The sequence below is a fragment of the Lactuca saligna genome, chromosome 4 (genome assembly GCF_052625555.1).
Source record: "Lactuca saligna cultivar CGN05327 chromosome 4, ASM5262555v1, whole genome shotgun sequence".
Classification (NCBI taxonomy): Eukaryota; Viridiplantae; Streptophyta; class Magnoliopsida; order Asterales; family Asteraceae; genus Lactuca; species Lactuca saligna.
The window spans coordinates 44,116,464-44,122,465 of NC_136420.1; the positions used below are offsets into that span (position 1 = coordinate 44,116,464).

Here is a 6,002-nt window from a genome sequence, read left to right on the forward strand (position 1 = left end):
CTAGATCCGGTTCATGAAGTAATAGGCTCTGTCTCCCTTAACCTCTAAGTTCTTCTCCATTTCTCTTAAGGCTTCATCTACCACGTTTTCTGATTTTAGGGCTTCCAATTGAGCCTCTCTAATTTGTGTGGATAAATGGGAATGGATGGTCATTGTTAGTGACTTCAACCTTCGACTTGAGTATTGCTTCCAGCTGAGGGCATCCACCACCACATTGGCGTTTCCGGGATGGTAGCGTATTCTGCACTCATAATCACTGAGGAACTCAGTCTAATGAATCCTTTGTTGAGGAGCTCATTGAGCTGGCCGGATAACTCTTGCATTTCTACTGGCGCTATACAGTAAGAGGATTTAGCTACGGGAGTAGCTTCGGGGATTAGATTGATGCAAAATTCGACTTGACGCTCAGGAGGGATTCCCGGGAGCTCTTCGGGAAAGAAATCAGGAAAGTTGCAGACTTCATGGATGCTCTAGAGGTCTCTAACTTCTTGCTTCTCATTAACTACATGGGCTAAGAATGCATGACACTCCTTTCGCAACACATTTTAGGCTTTGATGCACGAAATGATACAGAGGTTCGAGCTGAGTTTATCACCATAGATCATGAGGGCTCTACCCATCGCTGTTGCCTCATGTTTAACTCCTTCTAGTTGAAAATGTGTTGAAGTCTTTTATGGTCGGTGAAGACTGTGCACTTAGTTCCGTAAAGATAATGCCTCCATATCTTCAATGCGAAGACCACTGCTCCCAACTCTAGGTCGTGAGTTGTATAATTGACTTCGTGTGCTTTCAGTTGTCTTGAGGCATAAGCAATAATCTTTCCTCGCTGCATGATCACACAGCCTAGGCCCTAACTGGATGCATCACAGTAGGCAACGGAATCCTTTATCCCTTCAGACAGAGATAGGATAGGTGCGCTGCATAGGGCCTGCTTCAATGTTCGGAATGTAGTGTCTTGCTTTTCATTCCAATAAAAGGGTACACCTTTCTGAGTTAGAATGGTTAAGGGTTTGGCAATCCTGGAGAAATTCTAGATAAACCTATGATAATAGCCAACTAGGCCCAAGAATTAACGGATTTATGTGGGCGTCTTCGGTGCTGAACAATTTTCTATTGCTTTGATTTTGGAAGGGTCCACGTGTATGCCTTCCCCGCTTACAATGTGACCAAGGAAAGTTACTTTTCAAATCCAGAATTCGCACTTGGAGAATTTCGCCTATAGCTTCTCCCCTCTTAGAGTTTCCAGCACTAACCTCAAGTGTTGTCTGTGATCTTCCTCGCTTCTGGAATAGTGCTCTCTTTCTTTCCGTTAGCCATCTCGACGGTAAATGTTTCGGTTAAAGGTTGAGGTTTATTCTTAAGAAGATGCTTGAATACATGACTAACAAAACTTCTCTCCGCACCCGAATCGAAAAGAATGCATGTATAAGAGTTTTCAAGGAGGAACGTACCCGTAAAAAAGGTGGGATCAGCAAATGCCTCCTCCTGGCCCATTGCTAGCACTCTCCCTATGTTGCCAGTGGTTGTTTCCTTGGGGCAATTTCTCTTGTAGTGTACGACCTCACCACAGCCATAACATGCTTGACCAACACCTGCTCGAGAGGACTGATTGGTTGGTTGGATTAGTGTTTTGAGAAAAACAAGTTCTGTGCCCCTTCCTGCCACAGTTGTTGCAGAGCATTTCACGGCATGGGCCGGGATTATGATGATAATTGCACTTGCTGCACCGAGGGAGGGTACCAATATATTCGTTGGTAGGTGCTTGAGCTGCCGGACCAGCGGCAAGAGTAGTGGTAGCGTGGACTGCCACCACTTGTTGTTTCTTGGAGGGCTCCTGCGAAGACTGATCCTTATGATGTTTCCAAAACTTTCTCTTCCCACGACTCGCCTTCGCTGGTTCGGGAGCGGCTGCTGCTGCATTAACATCAACTTTGTGATCTATGAGAGTCTACACCAGGCACTTGGCGCTGTCAAAAGTGGTAGGCCTAGCAGCCCAAACATTTCCTTGAGTTGGGGGCGTCAATCCCCAAATATGTCTTTCAATCTTTTTGCTTTCCGGGGTGACCATACCTGGACACAGAAGAGCCAGATCACAGAATCTAGTTGTGTATGCAGTAATGTCAGAACCCTTCATCTTAAGATTCCAAAGCTCGTGCTCCAATTTTTGCATTTCGCCCCTTGGGCAGTACTCCGCAAGCATGAGTTCCTTCAAACTCTCCCAGCCCATAGCATTTGCTACTGGCAGGGTTAGGGATTTGACCCGACCATTCCACCAGGTCAATGCTCTGTCTGTGAAGGTGCAAGTCGTGAACTTCACTTTGTTGGCTTCGGAACACGCACAGATCTCGAAGACCGATTCTATCTTCTCGATCCAACGAGTTAGGGCAATGACACCTCCGTTGTCGTCGAAGGATTTAGGCTTCGTGTTTATAAATTCTTTGTATGAACACTCTTTCTGGTGTCCTTGGATTCCATCAAGATTGAGGGATTGGGCACCACTTCCCGACCTGCTAGAGCCGCCAAAATTTATCTGCGACATTGCGGCAGCCACAGCAGTCGTGACAGCTGCCTGGAACATGGCAGTATCGAATTGAGGAAGTGGTGGTGCTGGATCTGTTGGGGGATTGTTGTTCTTTTTGTTGGGTCTTTTCTTTGGAGGCATCTTGTTCTAAATAATCAGGAAGAAGAAGATGATAAGTACCCTAGAGTCTGAATCAAGAGATATGAAACAAGATATATCCCAATCTGATAGATAAAGTGTTATATTAAACGATAAACAAGAAAAGTTACTAATGCAAGTAAACTATCGCTAGTAAGAAATAAGTAGCAACACTTGAAATGAATCTCTACAATGTATTTGGCTCTGACTAAAATACTCCTACAGTATTTTAAGTTGGATGATTTGTTCTATCGATATCTCGTTATATATACTTGGTAAGTTTTAGGTCTGTTGTAACACCACAGTCACTCCCAAGCACATGTTGGTCATGTCTAGAATAAATATAGTTGATCAGGCTATATTGACCCTATACATGATTACATAACTGCCCAGGTTTAACCGTAATGTCCAACATCCAAATACTTTTGTTTTGTTCTACTTATGATATAGTTTCTGGTATGTAGGTATACTTGTATACTTTTTTGTAAAATACTTATATTTTAAAAGTATACTTTTAGTTCAGAGCACTTCAGCCCCTTAGTGTTTATAGTTGTATACCCTGTAAGGTTCGGTATACTAAGTTCACTATAAAAAATAGCTCTGATACCAATCTGTCACACCCCCAAACCGTAAAAACAAATGGCGAAAACGTCTTGGGGTGGAGGACGTTATGTGTAGTATTATAACAATTGCATCATAGTAATCAAAGTAAACACAACCATTACATTATAATATGAATATTTACATTTGTTTGGTATGAGTTTCGTATCGTATACAAAAAAAGTAGCAAAAGATAAAGACGAGACTCCAAAATGCTCTGTCTTCTCCAAAAGTCGGCTAGTGTACTTGTCTACTGTTGTCCTGATAGTACAAGCGGTTCTGAAAACATATTAGCATAAAGCTGGTGAGTTCATAAGATTGTTTTGTAGTGAAGACCATTGTTATCGAGTTCTGAAAAATGTATGCATGCTTTCCAAGAAAATTCAATATTTTCTAACATGTTTGTTGATTTCAGTATGAATAGTATGGTCCGTTTGAAAACTCTGGCTACCACCAGTATGTATGCTCTTGTTTTGAAAACCCTGGCTACCACTAGTAGGTAAAGTAGTCCTATTAATTAAAATAAAACCAAATATTGTACCACTAGAATACCCTCCAGTGTAGTATGTAGTCTTATTAATTAAAATAAAACTATTGAAGAATAAAAATCCCGTAAACAAAGGTTAGCTTATATTATTGTGAGTTCGTATAACCATGCTAATATGACTGATGACCTCCGTGACGTTTCTTCAGGCGTCGTATGTTACGAAATTTGTCACCCCATGCATGCCTGCCTAATTGTAGCTAACAATTCGGGTGTGGGATTGTCGGTCCCGAATAGATCTATTCACAAATCTCACGGCCTCCCTCCAGGAGACTCTGGCTATGCTAAATGTAGAGGATTTACTAGTACCCCGAAGGGTACAATGAAGAGATGTCTCATAATCCTATATTAACTAGTTTACGTGTTGCTCTGTTTTTCTCATGTTTGAAATCATTTGTATATTGTGTAGAGTATAAATAATTATACGCAAAATAATTATTTAGTATGATACTCTTATTATCTGTATGTAAAAATGGATAAACTAAATCGATCATAGTTTATATGTTCAACCTGGTACGTAGTTTGTATCTGTAAAATTGGTAATTAATTCTCCCAAAATAAAACCTATTATAGTTTGACTGATATCTTATGTTCGTGTACTATTCTGAAAACTTATGCAATTATGTTTAGAAAACCTCCCTTATGCTCCACATATTACAAAATGGATAAAATATCTAAATGCTTGATGAAAAACCGTTGATTTGTATTAATTGCATCAGTTTTAACTCGTTGAAAACCTTTAAGTTTGGCTTATATTCCCCCTGAAAACGTTTAAAAACCATAAAAGCGTAGGGGTATGAACTCATTGTTTGACGGGGGATTCGAATGTAAAGTTGATGTGGATGCTGAGTGTCAAATGAAGTCTCGAACACAAGCGGATCCTATTTAACATATAAAAGCACATATATGTATTAGATTAGGGTATAACACCACTAATTAGGGAAGGAAACCACCTTAGAGGCTAGGAAACACTTCAAACTAAGTGTTAGAATCATATGTGACTGAAGGAAGGGAGTTTGCGGCCGCACAAAGGGGTGTACGGTCATGGGTTTACGGCCCAATGAGTTTACGACCCAATGGGTTTGCAGCCCATGGGTTTACGGCCCAATGGGTGTACAACCAAGGAGTTTGCGGCCGTACACTCATGAAGAGGGGTGCAATTTGAGGCGTTTTAAGGTCCTTTCTAGCCCCTTGGAAGTGTTCTAAGCCCTATACTTAGCTTTAGGATGAGTTTAAGGCCAATAATCGACCAAAAACTAGAGTTTGCTGCCAATGAGGGGTGTACGGCCGTAAACATGGTTTTACGACCGTAAACCCTCCATGATCATGACTTTTGGGTCGATTTTAAGGTGAAAAACAAACATTTCTAGTAGATAACAAGCATAGGAAGCAGTTACTTACTATTATGAAGCTTGAAATGGGGTTTTTAGCCACTAAGAACTAGTGTGTGTTCTTGGTGAGAAATAAAGATCTAGACAAATATGAGATTAACGAGATAGGAACATGGATTTACCATTAGATAGAGGAATGAATTCAATTCAAGGTGGAGAAACACTTACAATCTTGAAGAAATTTCGATGGATGTAGAGAGAGAGTAGAGAGAGAGAGAGAGAGAAAGCTTTTGAAGTGAGTAAAGTGGTAAATGAAGGTCATGCATCCCTTATATAGGAATGAGTTTTCGGCCAAGGGGGTGGGTGGGGGGTGTACGGCCGTAAACTCGAGTTTGTGGCCGTACACTTCTCCCGAAGAGGTGTTTAGCCCAGATGCTATGATATGACTTAGGAAACGCGTTCTTGGACCTGAACATTGATTGTACTGAGCTTAGATCATCCAAATAGATCCAAAATAATGTTAACGAGAACAAAAACAATTCTGAATTGATTGATTTTAAACGGTTTGTACAAAAAGAAATTTCGGGTTGTGACACAAAAGATGTAAAGACTTCAATATCGTTGCATTCAAATGCATTTATTAGTATAACAAGTTGAATGATATAACCTATAATTAGTCTATGAACCCTAAGGCCTAGAATGCCTTATATTCAACTAAGCATACACGACTAACACTTAAGATGGCTATATGGTCCCAATCAAATACATCTCTAACCTAAAAGACCTTTATCACGCCTATTTAGATGTTACATCTTATTTCACCATTTTTTTCAAGGAATTGTTGTTGCCGTCATTATTGACTAGAAAA

The 6,002-nt window shown here is 40.5% G+C and overlaps 1 long non-coding RNA gene across 1 annotated transcript; it reads right to left on the reverse strand.

Moving 5' to 3' along the window:
- Window positions 1-3,356: 3,356 nt before the first annotated feature.
- On the reverse strand, window positions 3,357-5,585 carry LOC145038464 (uncharacterized). The gene is made up of 2 exons (XR_013679391.1): window positions 5,363-5,585; window positions 3,357-3,538 (listed from the first exon to the last, which is right to left on the reverse strand). It is a non-coding gene; the product is annotated as an uncharacterized LOC145038464 (long non-coding RNA).
- Between the last annotated feature and the right edge of the window lie 417 nt (window positions 5,586-6,002).